The 20,028-nt window shown below is 45.4% G+C and overlaps 1 protein-coding gene across 2 annotated transcripts in view; it reads right to left on the reverse strand.

Moving 5' to 3' along the window:
- PKNOX2 (PBX/knotted 1 homeobox 2) overlaps positions 1-20,028 on the reverse strand; it is an 87,506-nt gene that overhangs the window by 34,959 nt on the left and 32,519 nt on the right. The window contains exons 2-4 of one of the 2 annotated variants that reach the window (XM_032709633.1): positions 12,102-12,163; positions 3,473-3,624; positions 3,064-3,149 (exon numbers count right to left, since the gene is read on the reverse strand). The gene's annotated coding sequence lies outside the window, so the exon portion shown is untranslated. The remainder of the gene's footprint in view (positions 1-3,063; positions 3,150-3,472; positions 3,625-12,101; positions 12,164-20,028) is intronic. The other variant, XM_032709632.1, reaches the window with a different exon arrangement.

Genomic DNA, 20,028 nt, shown 5'->3' on the forward strand with positions numbered 1-20,028 from the left:
TCTGTAGTGCCCCCAGTTATCCCCTCCAGCCACCCAGGGGTGGAACGGGAGGGAGGGGAAGCGAGCGAGCAGCGCGTGGTTTCGGAGACGTGGTGGGTGTGGGGGAAGCACTAAATTGGGGAACACCATTCCTAAACCACAACCACCAATTTCTCCACCAGCACAAGTGCCAATCAGACCAACAGCAGTGCAAGACCCACCCACAACCTCCACACAGACGTGCACCACCAATCCTAGCAAAGGTGCCACCACAAACCACGCGAGGACCTTTTGCAGCTGTTGCTGCAGCCCACAAACACCCCGTGACCCACACTGCCATTTTATATGGTTTTAAATGTAGCTTTAATTTTGATGCCCTTTTGGGGTGTTCATTTTGCAAATCAAAGCTCACGGGCTTCATGCAATTCTCCCAGCACTGGCACGAGTAGCAGCAGGTGAACACAGCCAGGAACCTGCTTTTTGGTGGACTTGTAGGACTTGGGCTAAAAGTAGCAGAGCCAACCCAACTGCAGAAACACAGGTGGGAGTGTGCAAAGATTTCCCCACCCCATGGGAAACCCCCAAAAACAGCAATGCCACAGCACACCTAATAAAACCCTCTCCTCCTTTAAATCTGCCTCATTTCTCCCTATATCCTGCTATCACGCTTGGAAATTTTCACTTTGGGAGAGGGAAAGAAATCCCCCTGGAGCTGGCTGTTTTCCTCTTTCCCATATGGCAGATAAATCAGAACTCCTGACTCGCTGAGTTTCCGCTTCACATCCCTCTCTCACAGTTCTCTGTCTCCTCCCGGTCTTCCTCCTCCCTGAATTTCCTTTTTAAAAATGTAAAATTCCCTAAGAGAAGTGACTCTACCAACCAGAAGACAAAAAAATATGGGTTTTATTGAGGCATTCCAGGCTTTCTGGTACCTGCAGAGAGTTGTCCCTATCCAAACCCCGAGCCAAGACACTAAGGACTGCTATGGGAGCCCCTGGATTAATCACCTCAATTGAAACATGTTTCATTTGCCCATTTAAACTCAATTTTTTTGCCATATTTCCAGCCTTGATGACAAAAGAGAAGTTTGAGATGTGACATGGTGATTTATACAAGCTCCAGCCAGCTAGGGAGTTACAAGGGGTTTCAAACTCCTTTAATGATGCTTAATAACAGTTAATAACTTCTCCATTTATTCCAAATGGGAGTAAACCTCAGACTGGTCTGACCTCAACACGATGAGGAAATTGGGGTCAAAAAAGGACTGGAAAGTGTTTGTGGTGTGAGACAGATGTGCCAAATTTTTTCACAACACAGTGACAAAAGATATGGCCTGGCCTCTGAGGTGCACCTCCCTGGTCATGTGGGCTTCAGGAGGAGGAAAGATGAGACAGTTTTGTGCCTGGAAATTGGGGGGACCAACACACAAGGTGGAGAAACCCAAGGGGAACCAAGCTGTTTCTCAGAAGAAGTCATCAGGATAGGTAATTTCTATCATTAACCACTTAGAGCAATGCGAACCTCGTGTTCCAGAAGGTAATTAGGTGGACATCCATCATCACATCTTTCTGTGCCTTTACTGGGAGATGCCTAGACCTTGTTGGCACAATTTGTCGAGCTGTTTTGGGTTTGGTCTTCTTGCTGGAGATACCTCCAGGCCAGGTTGCATTTGTGTCCTCAGCAGTCACATGCTCATGTTCTCCACAGGCTCAGTTTCCACCAAAGAGAACAACCCAACGTGCCCAAAATAAAGGGCAGGGTACCAAGCCCTTCCAGATAATCTTTGCTTGAGTGTAAATGTGCTTTTATACTTGGGCTCAGACAGAGTGAACTGGGGAAGAGCCATTAACTTACAAATGGGGAGCTCCCAGCCACAATTCAATAAGGCCAAGTCCCCACAGATGTTAGAGATGATGTTGCAACTACCAAAAATCTGGCCTTTATAAGGTGGGGATTTCTAGATTTCAGCAGTTTCAGTGGAAGAACAAAGATGGACTGAGCAAGGATCAGCACGAGCACCAGGTAGCTCTCCTCGAAATACAGATTGGAAAGAAGGCATCAAGGCAGGCAGGATCCCCCCAGAAGGTGGAGGTGACCCCAAGCCCCCACAAACTCAGCAGAAAAGTCATTTCAAAGTGAACCCAACCTCAGAATCAGAACATGGCTGAAATCAGACTAAGGAGAAATCCATCACTTCCTTCATCATGTGGGGTTTTTTTTGGCCAGGGGAAGGTCACTGGTAAGAACTGGGGCTGGGAGAAACAATCCTGCCCTTAGTGGCTGCTCTTTTTATTAAAAGAGACTTTCAAAGGAGACAAGACTCAAAAGAAAACACTCCAAGAAAAGATGCTCACCATGGACTGACTGAAGGTTTTGGGCTTTCCCCCGAGAAACCCCTGCCCTCAATACCACCAGTTTAAGCAGAAACCAGGCACTTTTGCAGGGCACTTGCAGGAATTGAAGGTGGCACCTCCATTTTCAGTGACCAAAGATTTCTCTTTCCTCCTACAGGAGGAAATTTGCAGCCAACGGGGTTTTATTTTCTTTGTCACCTCCGGTTTTGGCACAGTGACATTTGTCACCCTGTCGAGCCCTAATTTTAGTGAGCAGGGTTGACCAAAGGACTGTGAGACCCTTGGTTTCACGTAAATCTTATTTTAAGCTCTGCATTTCAGTTATTTTTAGCTGGTGACCATTCCTCCTCATTCTACTGCTGGCTGTGCCAAAATTTTGCAGTAATAACAGCCCATATTTCAGAGTATTTTCACAAAAATATATCTGTGTTTTCCTCCAGGCTGGCTATGGCTCGTAGGGCTCTTAACAACATGTTATTGACACTTGAGCTTCAAATCAAGACTCCCTGCACAGACTGATTTCTCAAAAAAACAGTATAAAAGTGTAATTCTCCCCTCACTGCATTTAGGGAAGGGTTGATACAATTTAAGTGTACCAGAAAACAACAGAAATTCCCCCAAATAAAGCCACACTGAGGTCATGACTCAACACATCCCACTCAATTAGTATATATAATTGCACAATTAACACATATAATTGCTTAATTAATATAAAGAGAAGAAGCCTTACTGTTTGTGGGGTGCTCAGGGAGACACTGCCCTGGAAGTGTCCTCCCACCTCCCCAAAAACTAGATTTTCTGGATGGGAATCACAACCTGGGAAAGCAAAGGATGAAATGTTTGAATACTGTGAAAAAATGATGACACAAGAAGGCAAAATATTAAGCAGAGGATGAAGGTCTGTACTAGGAGAGGGCTTTTGGCAGTGGCAGCAAAGCTGTGGTGGGCAAGTCCACTCTTAAAGCATTTTTTTTGAAGGATGATGGGGAAGATAAGAGGAATCAAGGAAAACTTAGGTGGGAATATCCCTTGGAGGTGAAGGCAGGACTGGTGTCTAATCTAGAGCAGGGTTTTGCCCCAGTGTGTTTGAACATCTCCCAGAAAGGACAAAAACTGAATCAGAATTTTAGGGGTCGAACCGGGCCGTGTCCAGCAAACGAAGGTGTGCTCGTTGATGCTCTATCCACAGAGGATGGAGGTTGGCACAGTCCTGCCCCGTCCTTTTCAGCTCCTGGGGGATGGTGAATCCTCGGTGTAAGATCTCACTGAGGGTTACTGCTACAACCCGGGTCTGAAAAGCAGAAAAAAGGGAAAAAGCAATGAAACAACATCGCTCTTGGTCTTGCCCCCATTTCACATTGGCTGTTGCCATTTCCCTGCTTAATTATAATCTTTGCTTGAGTGTAAATGTGCTTTTATACTTGGGCTCAGACAGAGTGTCTGGGAAGAGCCATTAACTTACAAATGGGGAGCTCCCAGCCACAATTCAATAAGGCCAAGTCCCCACAGATGTTAGGGATGATGTTGCAACTACCAAGAATCCGGCCTTTATAAGGTGGGGATTTCTAGATTTCAGCAGTTTCAGTGGAAGAACAAAGATGGACTGAGCAAGGATCAGCACAGCCACCGACATGGGGGTGGTTTGTGTCTGACTGCAAAAAAAAAGGAATAAGAGAAAAAATTCACCAGACCTCACAATATCCATCACCTCTAGCAAGACCCTCAGATCTCCAATACCCATCTAATAAATGTCCCTCAGCATACATCACCTCCAGATATTACCTCTCTGTCAGGTGATAAACATCACCTGAGATCTCTGATATGTGTCTGATATATTTACCCTGACATACATCACCTGGTAGAGAGCTCCTCAGACCTCCAGTATAGGTCTGATATATGTCCCTTGATACACATAATCTCTGCCAAGCTCCTCTGATCTTCAGTCTACAGCTGATATATCTACCCTGATCCAAACCAGCTCGACAGCTCCTCACCAGCACAGCTCCTCACCCTCTCCTCTGACAGACACAACTCTGATATATGTCACCTGGCTGGAGCTCCTCAAGTCTCCATTATGCATCCGATACATCTGGCCTGGCACACACCACCTCCAGAGAGCTCCTCAGAGCTCTGACAGATGTCTGATATATGTCTCTTGGTACACATCACCCCCAGAGAGCTCCTCAGATCTTCAATATGCATCTGATATACCTACCCTGAAATATATGACCTGTTACAGAGCTTCTCAGACTGTTGATATATGTCTAATATATATAGGTATGTACCCTCTGATGTGCTGAACTGCTGATTTGAATGTATATCTGATATATGCATCTCTAGTTACACACCACCTCTCGAGAGCTCCTCAGATGCTCCTTCAACTCACTACCAACATGCACAGCACCTCCAGAGCTCCTTGGATTCCCAGGATACACCTCAAGGATGCACCTCTGCCACACATTACCAGCAGACAGCTACATCTTGTGTGGTGAGGCCAGCTGGGAGATCCATGAGAACTGTTTCCCCCGGCTTTAATTCCATCCCAAACCCCTTGCAACAACCCCACAGGCATTTCTGTGCCCTCACAGCCCCTGTCCATCATCTAAGCCGGGAACACGGGTCCAAGAGACGAAGTTGCATGGGAAGGGCAGTTCCTGGAAACCTGGACATCACCAAGGTGGTTGACCAAGGAGAGATACAGAAACAACTGGGTGATTTCAGGGCAAAACAGGGTAGAAACCCCCAAACCTGGAAAACTCAGTGAAAGGGACAAAAGGTCAAGGTGCCTCTTGATTTCTCAGGCCACTGTAGGTCCTGCCAAGAGATTTAGTGACCTCATCTGGGTTACACTCAATGCTCAGAAGGGCCTGAGTCCAAAACTCTTCCACCACAACAGCAGGTGAAATATGAGGGTTATTTGTGATAAAGAATTAAGGCTCATCTTGGAGGAGTATGCATGGGCTGACACCAAACACATACTGAGAACCCAGGAGTTGATTTTCACTGGATTTGTCCTGACATCGTGATTAAAAAGCTCATTTTTTGCAGCAATCCTTCATCCCTGTAAAGGCTTTTTTCCATCCCACAGGAAAGACTTTTTCATCTGAGTTTGCTGTGTGAATGAAACGTGAGGACTGGAGGAAAAAGAGCAGACAAATAAGGCTCTGTCAGTGTTAAAACAGCTCTAGTAGACTGATTTTCATCCTTGGAGGTGATCAGGGCTGAGGTCTTGGACGTTGCATGCATGTAGAGCAAAAATATTGTGCAACTTCTGCACAAATGATGCCATTTTTGTCCCTGTCACCAAGAACACCAGGAGCCAACCCCACCAGGGACACCTCCCCGAACATCCTTGCAGAGGGAGACAAGTCTTTTTGAGCCGGCGCTCACTTTTAGCAACTTCAAAAGGCAGCCTTTGAAGTTTAGCAGAGGCCTTTGAAGTCCTCCTGATGCAAAAGGGAACGGAGGAGATGCCTCCTCCAAGATGCTCCACCGCAGGCGACGCAGGCCAGTGAGACAACGCGGTGTCCCGGGCGCTCGTGGTGTCACTCAGCTGCTGCCCCAGGATCACAAATGAGACACCATTTCTGGCAAGTCATCAGCCCCCCCCCAAATGCCCTAAATCCTTATCTAGTTGACCTGAATAGCCTCCAACAGAACAGCCCACTATCCTGGGACCTCAGCCTGTTCCCCAGCTGCAAAAAAGCCAAGGGCAGCTCTGTTAATAAAGATTTAATGAAGTGTAAGGGAATGATGATAAAGCTGACATTTAGCAAATCAAAACCCGGGGTTTTTGCAAAAAGTCTAGGATTTTGAAGCAAGGCAGATTTTCCCAGCATGTCACTTTGCTTCTTCCAATATGAGCACACCGTGATGCTTCCAAACCCCACCATGTCAGTGCTGTTTAATTGTGACTATCATTTTTTAATACATTTAATGCCAGCTTAAATTAAGTGGAAACCACAAATAGTGAAAATCCCAATAACACTGGGTTTTGCTGAATTATTTTTATACCCCACACAAGCCATACAGGCCCCAAACTCCACACCCACGGGGCCAACTGAAGAAACCCTGTATGTGAGGAAAACAGTATAAATGCAGAAATCAAAGCTCAAATTTCCATTGACCCTTCCAGGAGCTCCAAGAGACGATCACAACCCTCCAAATACTTTGGCAACACCTGCTGCCATCTATGACGAGGACTATGATAATAAAAACCTTTGGTGTACTGAGTTTTTCCCCCCACAGTGCAATTTCTGTAGCACCTCCAACTTCTGGGGAAGGGCTGGGCCTGGGTGTTGGGGATGCTCCAGGAGGAATACGGTGTTTTCATCCTCCCCGCTCCCACAAGTTAAAATTGGTGATGCACAAACCCCACTGTTCTTCAGAGAGAGTGAAAGATTGGAGACATGCCCAGACATGTGCAATATTCCTGCATTTCTGCAAAAGCAAAGCTGCTCTGAGGCAAAACACGGCCGGGAGAGACAAGTCCATCGGTGGAGCCCCGCCCCGGGCAACTCCCATTATCCAAAGGGATATGTAGGGAAATATTGGACACCCCCACCCAGGAGGTGCACACGTGAACACATCTGGATCCAGGGAACAAAAGCTACGCCGTGCTGATAAATAATGGAAAGGCAAAGTGCCCCACAGAAGCAGCACCACAACGTTCGGCCCCGGGCGAGACGGAGGAAAATTCAGTACCCACGAGGTCTGGAACAGTGGGATTAACAACACATCAATTTTAATGCAGGGTGGCTTGTGCGGGTTGGGGGTTTTTTCCCCCTTTTTCCTTCTTTTTCTTTTTTTTTTTTTTTCCCTGCTTCACAAACAGCAAAGTGAATGTTTGAGCATCTCGGCGGGGGGTTAATGAGGACTCTGATTAGTTATTCAGATTTGCCGATGCTGCTGCCTACATCCATCCTCGGATGGGGGAATAACAGGAAAGGCTTTGCAGAAAAAGCTCTTAAAGACGACCTGCTTGGCTTTCACAGCTCAGGCAGACACAGGTTTTGAGGTGCTTATGCTACAGGGGTCCCCAAACCCGAAATCCTTGTGCCAACTTTGGGGTGGAAAAGGACATTTTCCCATCATTTGTAGGGGATGCAAAAAGCTGCTGTGTGTTGAGCCACGCCAATTCCTGTAAAGATTCACATTTGGATTTGTGAAGGTTTTTTTCCATGTTTAAAACAAATTCTTGGGCGCTATTTATAAAATTTGTGTACAGTTATGGTCAGAGGTACAGGACCAAAAATGATGGATGGGTGGATGCAAGGATGCACAGATGTGAGGATGCACAGATGTGAGGATGCACAGATGCAAACATGCATATATTTAGAGATGTGTGAATGCAGAGATGTAGGGATGCACAGGCTCACCCTGTGCATCTGATCATATGGATGCAAGGATGAACAGGTACATCCATGGGTGAAAGGATACATGGATGAATGCAGGCAAAGGTGGAAATAAGGATGGACCATCTCATAAGCCACCACTGGGCTGCAAAAATGCAACAACTGCATTTTTGTACAGCATCCCACAGAAGTCTAACAGTGCTTTATGTCCTCCTTGCTCCTTGGCCCAGGGATATTTTAAGCAGGTTGAGCTCAGCTCAGTATCTTAAGCAGATTGAACTGCTGTATTTTTGGGTTTATTTCTGGATTTGGGTTTTTGTTCTTCATCTGCATCAAAACTCAGAAGGGAACCTGAGAAAATAGATGGCAGGTGTCCAAAATGAAGCTGCAAAAAGCCTTAAAGGATGCAGCCAGGGAAGTGTTTCATGGCATTGCAAAGGGGCTCCTCAAAAAATCTAGGCATGATTTTAGGATTCACTCTAGGATTCAATATTTCTTCATCAAGGAGAAATATTTGAAGGATGGGCAGGGTGGTGACAGCACTCTCTTAGTTTGTCCCAACAACAAACATCAGCACTTTACTTCTACTTGGACCCAGAGACCCAGCTGGCTCTTGCTTTGAGAATCACACAGCATTCAACAGGAGTTCTGGGGGTTAAACTCCCCAGTGTCCATGTCATTCCCCACAACACCTGCCAGGATCTCAAAGGAAAGACAAACTGGAGTTATTCATCCAGTTTTGCCAGCTCTGAGGTGCTCCATCCCAAACAAGCTCTTTTCCCCAGGACCACCTCCACACGCCTTGTCCGGGTTTTAAAAGGTGCCTTAATTGTTCTGAATTAACAGCTCCAGCTGGAGGAGCAAACAAGCGATTTGCAGCCTTAAGATAACACCCAAGTGATTTAAGTTGGGGCTTTTAAATTTTTGGTTTTAATGGGAAATTGCACTTTTCTGGTCGGGAATGCACCGCCCAGAGCTTGGCTAAAATCACCCATTTATCAGGAGTGGCCACAGGAGGAGGTGGGATGGTAGGACAAAAGGAAGAAATGAGAAATCTCTGCATTTGGCTTTACTTTAGGGACAGGAAAAATACAATATATCCTCATCACTGCTGGGCAACCCACTGACTGCAGGAGGGCTAAGGATTATTTTCTTCCCAACACTCCCTTTTTTTTTATTACATAGAAGTTCACAGAATCCCAGACTGGTTTGGGTTGGAAGGGACCTTAAAGCTCATCTCGTTCCAACCCTGTCATGGGCAGGGACACCTTCCACTACCCCAGGTTGCTCCAAGCCCTGTCCAACTTGGCCTTGGACACTTCCAGGGATGGGGCAGCCACAGCTTCTCTGGGCAACCTGTGCCAGGGCCTCCCCACCCTCACAGGGAAGGACTTGCCTTTACATTTTGTTTCAAAATATTCAATCTTTAAAAAAAAAAAAAAAAAAAAAAAACCCACAACAAAAACCCACCAGCAAACTCTTTATTCCTTTGCTCTCTTTCCTCTTTTCCCCTTTTCTTTTTTTCACTTGCTGCTAGATAGAGGAGGGAAAGAAAGACCGTGGTTATTTGTTTGCAAGACTGGATCCTCAACGTGGATATGTTGATTTTTTTTAAATTGTCATTTTCACCGCTTTAAATCCTTTCTAATCTCACCCAGGTTGTGGGATTCAAGGAGAAACTCCACCCCTATTCCCCCACCCTTCTGGTTTTAAGAGGAGCCAGTGGTGCTGGCAGTGAAAAGGACTCCACAAGAAAAGCTTTCTATGACTACAACCAAGTGACAGCTGCAAAAATTAACCCTGGAAGTATGACAGGTAGTAAGAAGAGTTTCCACTCAATCTGGCAGCTGACACTTGGTTGTACATTTTGTTATTAATATTGTTAATGCTCTTTTTCTTATCTTATTGGTGTTTCCAGTAAATTGTTCTCCTGTCACCCTGTGATCTTTGCCTTTTGTGTCTCCAATTCCCCTCTCCATCCCACCACGGGGGAGGGGGAGCATGGTTTGGAGAGTCTCAGTAGAAGCATTAAACTGGGGGGTATCAGTCCTAAACCATGACATCACCCCAGCCAAGGCTGAGTTGGGAGTCAATGCCCATCAACCCCCAATAGTTTTCCAAGAGCATCAAGGTTGGATCCCATCAGATGATGTTGTGGATGGAGTCATGGTCCTCCAACAACTGCTGAAGTCAGGACAGTTTGTCTTCATTTTACAGGGGAAGAAAGGGTCTAACTGTGCCCTGAAGACACAAAGAAGTGACATCAAGATGCAACAATGCATCCTTCTGTGATGATGGGAGGTACCTCCAAAACACAGATCCAATGCTGGCGGCCTGGGACTCAGGCAGCCTTGGATGTCTGGATCCCCCGTGCCAAGCTGTGCTACCTGATGACCTCCTGGCTCACATATAAAGTAACAGGAGAAGTAATAAATCTCTCTGGCACCTTCCCTGGGCATGGCAGCCCCTGATAAAAAACCAAAACTCCAGGGAGGGAGCCTGACACTACACTATTCCCAGGGCACCCCGTTACGCAGATTAATCCTTCTTGATGGAGAATTACAATTAGGGCTCCGTCTTAAGGAGATATCAGCAATCAGATATCTTATCAAATGCCACCTCAATTATTCAAATAATCCCTGGCTCTTAGATTCGGGTGCTGTTTAGGGAAAGCGGTCCGATTAATGTGCTGACACTTCCCCATCACGTCTGACATCCTCAACTTCATGTCTGATTACGGAATTTGCATTCAATTTAATTTTTTTCCATCTGGAGTAAATGAATAATCCGAGTACCTACCTACCCCAGCCTTAATTACATTTGTTAAATTAAAAACCCGGGATGTGAGAAATTTAAATGCACGTAGCTCCATGGCCAGGCCAACCTGCACGTTCAACCTGCCACAGCCCTGCCAGCTCCCGCTCCAATCTCTCTTCCTTCCCCACAGCCAGGCATCAAAGAAATTACAACTGGAAAACAAAAATTCTCTCTAAACGATGAAACAATAGATGATCTTTTGACATTTCCAGCGCTGTTTGCAGGGGAATGAGATAAAATGTAATAAATTCATATACTTCTGTGTGTTTCTTGGCTCCGGCAGCTAAAATTTCCATCTCTTTATGCAGGAGTCCTGGGGAGCAGAAATCCTTGATAATGCCAAACAATTCGACACTTTATTTTCTCTTTACTCCACACCACGCAAAAAACACAGGCTTCAAGCTGCCAGCTGCTGGGAGTGAAACCAGATGCCACATCCCTTTTCCCAGATGGAAAGAGAAATGGCCCCGTCTGGGGGTGCACACACTCCCCTCGCTCGCAGCCCTCCGTGACCCCGGGGCCGCTACCAGCACGTGGCAAAGCCTCTCCCCAACAGCAAACACCACAAAAAAAAAAAAAAACAAAAAAACCCTTTTCAATGGTGCAATTGTAATTTTTTTCACACTCAGCCTTTTGGTTCGGGCCACATCCTGGTACCATCAGCCCCCCACAGAACGGCAGGGGGGAGATTTGCCCCCCAAGCCGCCACATTTCCTGATTTTAAAATAAAAAAGGTGGAAATGAAACCACCAAATTTGATCTTTTTTTCTTTTTTTTTTTTTTTTTTAAATAAACTTTACAGAAGCTCGCTCAATTTCCCTTCTTCTGGAGAAGATGGAGATTAAAAGGCTGGATGGAATTACCAGGTGAACTCAAGGTGGTGACAAGAAAAGCGTCCAAATAATTAAAGAATAATTAAACATAAGTGGAAGATAAAGTATTACCAGCTCAGGCCATTTTAGGGGCAATACGTCATAGACTGAGTGATGGGAAATGTCAAATAAATATATTTGGGTGTTGATCTAGATGTCAGTAGCAATGAAAACATTGAGGAAAGTCTTTTCTTAGCACTCACAAAGACTGTGTTATTAAATAACTTAAGTGTGAGTGAGTGCAATGGCAATAATCCCCCAGTCTGAGGCTTGTGAGACCAGTAATAAAACATGGCTAAAAATATCCAGGGAAAGCCACGCTCACAGGATAAAGTGAGACAGGTGAGAACAGAGTCAAAAATAACTTATCCCTTGCTCCCAGCACGCTCACAACTCAGACATAACATTTCTGCAATCCCAGTTGGATTTGACTCCCCACCCCCAAAAAATTCCCTGTGGAGGGGTGTAACAGAGCATCAGAGCATCCCCCCCAGGCACAGGGGCAGGATTTGGCCATCAGAGCAGGCAATTTGGAAGCAGCCTGACTGATCCACAGTTCCTCATCCTTCCTGACTTCCTTCTGCTTTGTTTTGAGTTAACAGTTATGGTGCCGGAGGAGAAAACATCATGTTTTAGCAATGAAGTCCCCAGCAAGACTGTTTAAAAATTAATTAGTGCCATGCAACATATTAGCGATGAATAGTAATTTTAGCTTTTGCACCTACTTCATTGCCTTCTACATGGTTGTTATTCCAGCTTTTCCATGGTCCTCCCAGCCAACCAGTACCTAACACAGGGCATACCAAGGAAATTGTTGGTGTGTCTCCTGGACATCCCCAATTCCACAGCAAACACACCCCCCAACGTGTTCTCTCTGGAGCTTTTAAATAAATTAGGGTCATATTTGCTGAGCTGGCTGGAAGGTTGGGAACCTGGCCTGCTCAGAGGTTCCAAACATCCCAAAATGGCAGTTGGCCAAGGGTATGAGCCTGGCTGGACCCGCCCACAGCTCCTACTCAAGGTGGAGGTTGTGGTATGAAGGAGGTTGTGGGTTGTAGCTCCATCCAGGATGGAGGACAGAGATGGGTGGAGATTCCCCCAACCCTGAGGATGAAGAACCTTCAAGGATGGAGATCCCCCACCCCCAGGGATGGAGATCTGCCAACCCCAAGGATGAAGATTCCCCCCCAAACCCAAGGAAGAAGACCCCTATAACCCACAGATGGAGACACCCCCCACAGCTCTGAAGGTGAAGATGCCCAAGCCACAGACTGGAGCTCCACAAAACACAAGGATGGATCCACCTAACCTCAAGGATGGGAATCCCTCAACCCTGCAGATGGAGATCACCAAAACCCAAGGATGGAGACTCACAAACCTCGAGGATGGAGATCCTCCTAACTGTGAGTATTGGGACCGCCAGCCCTGAGAATGTATATCCCCAAAACTCAAGGACCCTCAGAGCCCTGATGATGGAGATTCTGCAGACTCCAAGGATGGAGATACCCCAACCCAAGAACGAAGAACTTCCACGGAAAAAGAGACCCCCTCCAGCTATGAGGACAAAGAGCTCCCCCACAACCCAAGGATGCAAACCCCATTTTCCCCAATGCCACAAAGGGCAATCACCCCCTGGGACATCAGTGGCTGGAGTCTTCACCCCACCCTGCACTGGGCAGGACCTGGGGGCACTACTCTGGTTTGGTAATGGCCACCTCCCAAACTGCAACCCCAAATGAGCCACCACTCTGCTCCTTCTGGCAGCGAGTGAGGCAGTGGGGACTGAGGAACCTCGCTGTGTCGGCTGCCTTCAGGTGGCTGGGGAAGCTGAGGGGAACTGGCTGGGAACATCTGGAATATATTCATTTTATGGCATGTTTCATATCACAGACAGGTACTTTGAAGCAGTTAAGTAGTAGCAGGGCAGCACGTCCCCATGGGTGGGCTGCGGTTTGCGCTTTCAGCCCGAGCTGCCCCAGCATGACAAAGGGGCTGGGGAGAAGGAGCTGACGTTTTCCAAACACAGCTCTGCGCCTCTGGGGGCAAATCCAGCCAGAAATTAAAACCCGAAAGGCCAAAAAAAAAAAGAAAAAAAAAAAAAGAGAGAGAGAAAGAAACCAACCCCTGCGTCTAAGTGGTGTTGATCCCCACATCAGGCTATTAACAGCCCCATCACAAATTGTAAATGGCTCAGATAAATTAAATGGCTTAGCAGCTGTGAGGAAAGGCCCTTCGGAAGATTCATTTGTTTCAAGGAAAAGAAATTAGCCGGGAATTTAAAATCTTTTCCAGCAGCTTGACGCAGACACCCTGTCAAACCCACATATTGCTGCTCATGTAGCCCTGGGAGGAAGTCAGCTATGAAAGGAAAAGTCAGAGAATCCCAGAATCCCAGAATGATTTGGGTTTGAAGGGATCTTAAAGATTATTTAATTCCAAACCCTCTGCCACAGGCAGGGACACCTCCCACTAAACCAAATTTCCCCAAGTCCCGCCCAGTCTGGCCTTGGATATTTCCAGGGCTGTTTTCTGGGCAGCCTGTGCCAGGGGCTCACCACTCTCACAGGGAAGAATTTCTTCCTAATATCTAAACCTCCTCTCTTTCAGTTTAGCACCATGAAAGCCCTCTGTGAGCATCCACAGGTGGGAGATGCAGCCGTGCTCCCATTAGCGCGCTGCTAACGAGGCTGCGCCTTCTCCCAGCAAACCTATTAAAAGCCTCAACCCATGAAGAGGTTCTGAAAATGAGGAGATTTGACCCAGAACACCCCCATGCTGAGGGAAAGCCGGCAACTGAGCTGCAATTGAAAAAGGGGCAAGAAGTTGAGGTTGCAGCCCTGGGTGCAGTGAGCTGCAGTGATTTACCCCCCAAAGCAGGGAGCCACTGTTTTGCTCCCATATTAATACAAGAAATTCATGCACTAAAGCTCCCTGCCTTTGCAGGCAAAGCCCAACTCCCCATCCCCTTCCCCTTTTAGTTCATGCAAAATTGAGGGGTTGTTCACCTTCAGACACTATTTCGCCAGCAGCAGCAACTCAAAACGCCTTTTAGTGGAAGTTCAGAGGTATAAAAGATGCAAAACGCCCCTAAATTATTCACATGGCGTTTCAATCAAAGCCCCACTCTGGGATAAAGGGAAGGATTTGATGACCCTGGGATGTCTCCTCACCCCTGTTTGGATGGAAAAACCCTTTTTGTATTTACTGCGTAGAAGTGAAAGGGGGAGAGGACGAAATAAAAGGGTTTCCCACATCCAGAAAGGGCTGGAGAGTGAGGAATGCAAGGAGCACCTATTTTTCAGGTGCATCCAAGCAGAGTATCCTGGTTTCATTTGCCCCTTGGCAATACTGAAGCTTTTCCAAACTTTTATAGCACCAGAGGAGCAAAATTAAAGTGGGGCATTGGAAGAGAAACTGCAAACCAAGAAATCCAGCAAGAAGGGATAGAAGCAATCAAGAAGGGGGGGAGAAAAAAAGGGAAATGAATAAGAAACTCCAAAATTATTTTGCATTTCAAATACAGGAGATTTTCAAAAAGGAAAAGCCCTGGAAGACATTTTTTTCCTCCAGTTTTTCCTCTCTGTTTCACTTCTTTCTGTTTCACTGAGCACCCAGGTGCTGCCGAGCTGGGATTTCCATTTCTCCATCTCCATCTTGGGGCAAAACCCCAACAACCCAATGAGAAAAAAAAAAAAAAATCAAAAAAGCCCCAAAAGTAGGACACCAAGCCTTGCTCCATCCAGCCTCAGCTTGATGCTCACTAATTACCCAGTAATAGTATTTATATGCTGCCGGCACACTCGGAAATGCAGCTCCTAATAACCGAGGTCGGCATCAATATTAATGTCCCAGCTTGACTCTCAATACCCGGGGACCGACGGGAGACAAAGGAACATCACAGCAAAGTGAAGAGAGGGGCAGAAAACGAATTTTAAAAGTATTTTCCTGTGCCTGGGCAGGAAGGGAGTGCTTGAGATTAAACGAGGGGACCAGCAATAAGAGTAGATATAAATTTTAAGTTCCCATCTCTGAGGCATAAAAGGTTCCAGCAGTGCGGAATTTTTCGCCATCCACACACTCTTCCTCAAGCTTTGAGTAGAAACAGGTTGGAAAAACTCTTCTTGTGATGGGAATAGATTTCTAAACCTCAGGGCTTTCCCCTCACCAGAGTTACTCCAAGGCGATCGGCTTCAAATATTCATCCCTGCAAACTTCAGCCCACTTTGGGCTGCTCATGCAAAGCCCCAGGCTGTGGGTTGGCTCAGCCAGAAATGCTGCTGGAAACAACCTCCTGAGAAGCACTTTCTTCCCAGTGATGGCTCGATCCCTATGTAACCAGGGAGCACATCCCCCCCCAGATTCACCAATATTACATTGCACACAAATGCACACAGAATATTTGCAGGGCACGGCGCGGGTTGCAAACGTGCCCCAGCACCGCTCCATAATTCAATTAAAAAAACCTCTTTTCTCAATAATTTCTACACAGAGACACTTGGCACACCAGGAGCATTAAGGCAGAGTTTAAATGGAGTTAATAAACTATTAATAGCCTGCAGTAAGGCTATGATAGATTTGAGCTGCATGTGATCTCTGCCCCTCAGTATGAGGTGTTATTACCAATGTGCGCCCTCGATGCACGCTGGAAAAAATCATGGAGGTCTTCCATAAAAAATGCAGGTCCACGAAATGTGATGTTTCTCATGGAAAGATGCATGTTTTCTGGATTTTTTCCTGAAAGCTGACAGTTTGAGAGTAAGTGTGGATGCGGCATTTACCTTGTGGAGGGTCATGTGTGGTGTCAACCCACACCATTGACACATTAACTTATGTTGATTAATATTGAAAGAAAATTAATGGAAGACAATGAATGGAAGCCAATGGAAGTCCAAGAAAGCAACATCAGGATGTTCCCAAATCTTTCAGTACTTTCATTCCTGAGCAATTTGAGAATTTCCCTATTTTTAGTCAAATTCCAAGCAGGAAATGGGCGAACTGCAGAAAGAACTTGAAAACAGATGCTCTGCTTCCCCAAGAAATCGTGGTTATGAAGCCTTTACTGACACAATTTGAGTAGTTATTAAAGAACATCAATGAGTAACACATTGACCCTCCAGAGAAGACCCAGCTCTGTGTTGATGACTACAACAAGTAACACATCAACTCTTCAAAGACCCAACCCTACTCTGATGACTGCAATGGCAATGAGTAAAGTGCTGGTCCTACAGAGAAGACCCAGCCCCAAGTTGATGAAGAAGCAGGACTCAAACCAACTGCCTAAAGATGCCATAAAAATCAAATGCCACTAAAAAGTGACTTCACATACTGCAAGAAACCTCTAGAAAGAGAATAATTATAACTAATTTGGGTGGAAACAGTGCTCTGTAGTTGCAGCCTTGGCCATCAATTCTGGTCAAATTTGAGAAGATCTTTCTAGGAAGCCATTGTATGACCCAGTGGAAATGGCAATTTTTCATATGGAAATTCTCCCAAAGCTTAAATCACCTCTTTATTAAATATTTTTTAGTTCTAACTTGTGGAAAGAGGCCATGAGGTCTCTTCCAAGAGGAGCAGCCTGTGAGAAGAAGTCAGAGGGTAAAAACATCTCAGGGAAAAAAACATGAGGATTTCCACTTGAGAGATCCTGATTAAGCACCACTGGAGGATCGAGAGACAAACCCTAAAAAAGGAGGGGTTTGTCTTTCTTTGTTGGGTTGATGGCAGAAGAACCATGAGAAGAAGTAATACCTTCTTCCACCTTCTCCAGCTGCAGATGGTCACCACATTTTGGGCATTCAGAAGTGCTGTTTCTCCAACCAAAACCCTGTCAACCCACAAGAAGACTCCTCCCGACCACTTCCAACGACGATGAGTGAAAAGAGAGCGCCGTGCCTTGACCCTTCCATCAGCACCAGAGAAAACACCCAAACCACCACAACTTCCAAATCCCTCCCTGCCTTTCCCCTCTTCCTAGACGGTCCTCCAAGATGCCCAAAACCTGCCCAAAATCACGACCTACCAAGAAAATAACTGAAATCAATGAGAAGAGGAGCTAATTAATGAATTGAGAACGGATGCAAGTCAACACGTCGCCAAGATCAACGTGCCATGTGGCCACCCAGGCTGGACATGGTTGGTTTGTTGGTGCTCCACGTTTGCCCCCATTAATTTACCATTAAATGGGAGCTGCAAGGACTGAGAAAAATAAGAGTAAAAGCGACTTTGAGGGTCGCTGTAGCTTTTCAGCTCTCTGATGAGACGTTATTGGCGGATCTCCTACGCAGCTGCTCCCTGTTGAATAGATCCATCCCACCTCCAACGCCATTGGCCATCAACCAATGTAGGAATAAAGGCAAGTTCGGGTTTTTTTTTTTTCCAGTGGATGTGAATTATTTGGGCATTTATCCAAAATTAGAATACGTGGTGATTTATCCAAAATTAGATGGAAAAATCCCTTTTTTGGTGTCTCCAAGTGAGCAGCTGGGGGTGGTCCAGTGCAGTGACCACCGTCCCACAACAAAGTGGACTCTTAAATACCAAAAAAGGGGGGGAAATATTTGATTTCTTCAGGAATAAATGCTCCTTTTCCCAAAGAGCTGGTTCAGAATGGAAAAAAACCATTCGGTTTTGAAATGCCTCAATGAAATTTAATTTTTGGTTTGAATCAACAGCTTCACTCGGTGCCATTTTAATGCTATTTTATGTTGAAATGTCAATTGGAAACTAACATTTTAAAATGTCAAAACATTTCATGTCTGCAGACGGTGCCGATAGTTTTTTGCTTCCATGTGTCCAAACAGAAAATGCCTTTGGAACTTCATCACGGAAAGAAAAATTAAATATATATATATAAAATTATAAAAAAATCAATATTTTGACTTCTTGGAATCAAAACAAAGCTAAAATACAATATTTCCTCCAGGATGCAAACAATATTTTCTGACGAACTGTAACCACCAAAACACCATCTGAGCCAAATATTTGTTACCATGATCTGCTATAGCTCCATGGGAAGAGAAGAGAAAGGGATTTTTGATATTGTAGGCCCTCTGAACCCTTTTTTTCACCAGTTATTTCCAGGGTGCAGGAAGCCCCTTCCACCATCCAGAACCATTTCCAACAGACTGATTCTCCTTAATAGTGGGGAAAAAAAGGCTCAAAATACTTAAGGTTTTTCTCCTTTAAAAGAGGCAACACTTGAATTTGGGGAGGGATTTTCCCTGTATTTTGCATGGATGACACCTCACCTCCATCAGTTTTGGCAATCTGGGAGGAAATGGAACTGTGAGGTTTTTACCACGCTTGTGCTGGCTGCAGGGAACACGTGCACAGGGTGTGGGGGGTTTTATCCAATATAAATGCAATTATCCAGTAATCTCATCTTTTAAATTCCAACCTTGGCCATGAGTTGCCAACAAAACACATGGGAAAAAAAAATTGAGAAAGAAAGCAAATAAAAGACAAGCAATCCAGAGCAGTTGCTGGAAAAAAAAAAAAAAAACACAAAAATAGAATTTTACCAATTTTTCTGGTTCCAGGAGCAGAGCGTAAACACACAGCATTAGAAAATGGGATGAAAACTGGCAGTTTTGGAATTATTACTGGCCAAGTTTCTCATCCCAAATCTTGCAGCTCCATCACCCTCGACGGCGCGGCTCGGCCGCCCTCCATCACCTTTACATCTCCTCCAAATTTCTCTTTTTCTCTTTTTTTTTTTTTCTCCCCCAGCCCGGGCTCCGGCCCCGCGCGGGGAATAAGCGCAATTATCTCGTCTCGCCACATTTTTCCAGCTCTGCCTGAGGTTTAATTAAAGCCAAGTGAAAAACACAGAGGAGCAGGCGCTCGGTTCCGATATCGCCCCACCGCGTGCGGCGGGGAGGAGGGGGGGGAAAAACAGGGAAAAAAAAAAAAATAGGAAAAAAATAAACCCTTCCTCGGCGACTTTTTAATTCTGCAAACCCTCCCAGATGTTGCTCCTTTATCACATTTCCTTTTAAAATATATATATATAAATATATATAAATATATAAAAATATATATACATGTAGCTACGCAAGCACCCATGAATATACACATGGACACTGCGATACCCACGCACCCTCTCTCTATAAAATATATATATATATAAGTGGAGCCTAATCCCCTGTAATCTCCTTGAATTACACCTCAACCACCCTCCTCGCAGGTGACCTTTCCACAAAAGGCTGTTTCTATGCCAACAGCATTGTTTGAGCCAGGCAAGAGAAAAAAATACGGCGCAATAATCTGTAATTTTTCCTTAATTCGGAGTTTTCAGCCACGGTCAGGAGGCAGCTGATGCTAGGAACACCCTCATCACAGGAAAGAAATTAGTATTAAAATTAATTAATATCCAAGATTTGAATATTAATAGACCACAGCAACCTCGACCCAATTTAGATTTTGCCTAAATTCCTGGAAATCTTTTTTGGGTGAAATTCCCCTCGTTTTGGAGTTTAGGAGCAAAATCCCACAGTTTTAAGGTTCTTTTCATCTTAATACCTGCATTTCTCTCTCCTGCTCCATCTCATCCTGCCAGCACAACATGCAGGAAACAGTTCCTACCAAAAAGTCTAGTTATGGAAAAGTCAGAAAACCAAGATTTTTTTCCACTTTCACTGTTTTTAAGGGAAT

This window comes from Chiroxiphia lanceolata, chromosome 23 (assembly GCF_009829145.1).
Source record: "Chiroxiphia lanceolata isolate bChiLan1 chromosome 23, bChiLan1.pri, whole genome shotgun sequence".
NCBI classification, from domain to species: domain Eukaryota; kingdom Metazoa; phylum Chordata; class Aves; order Passeriformes; family Pipridae; genus Chiroxiphia; species Chiroxiphia lanceolata.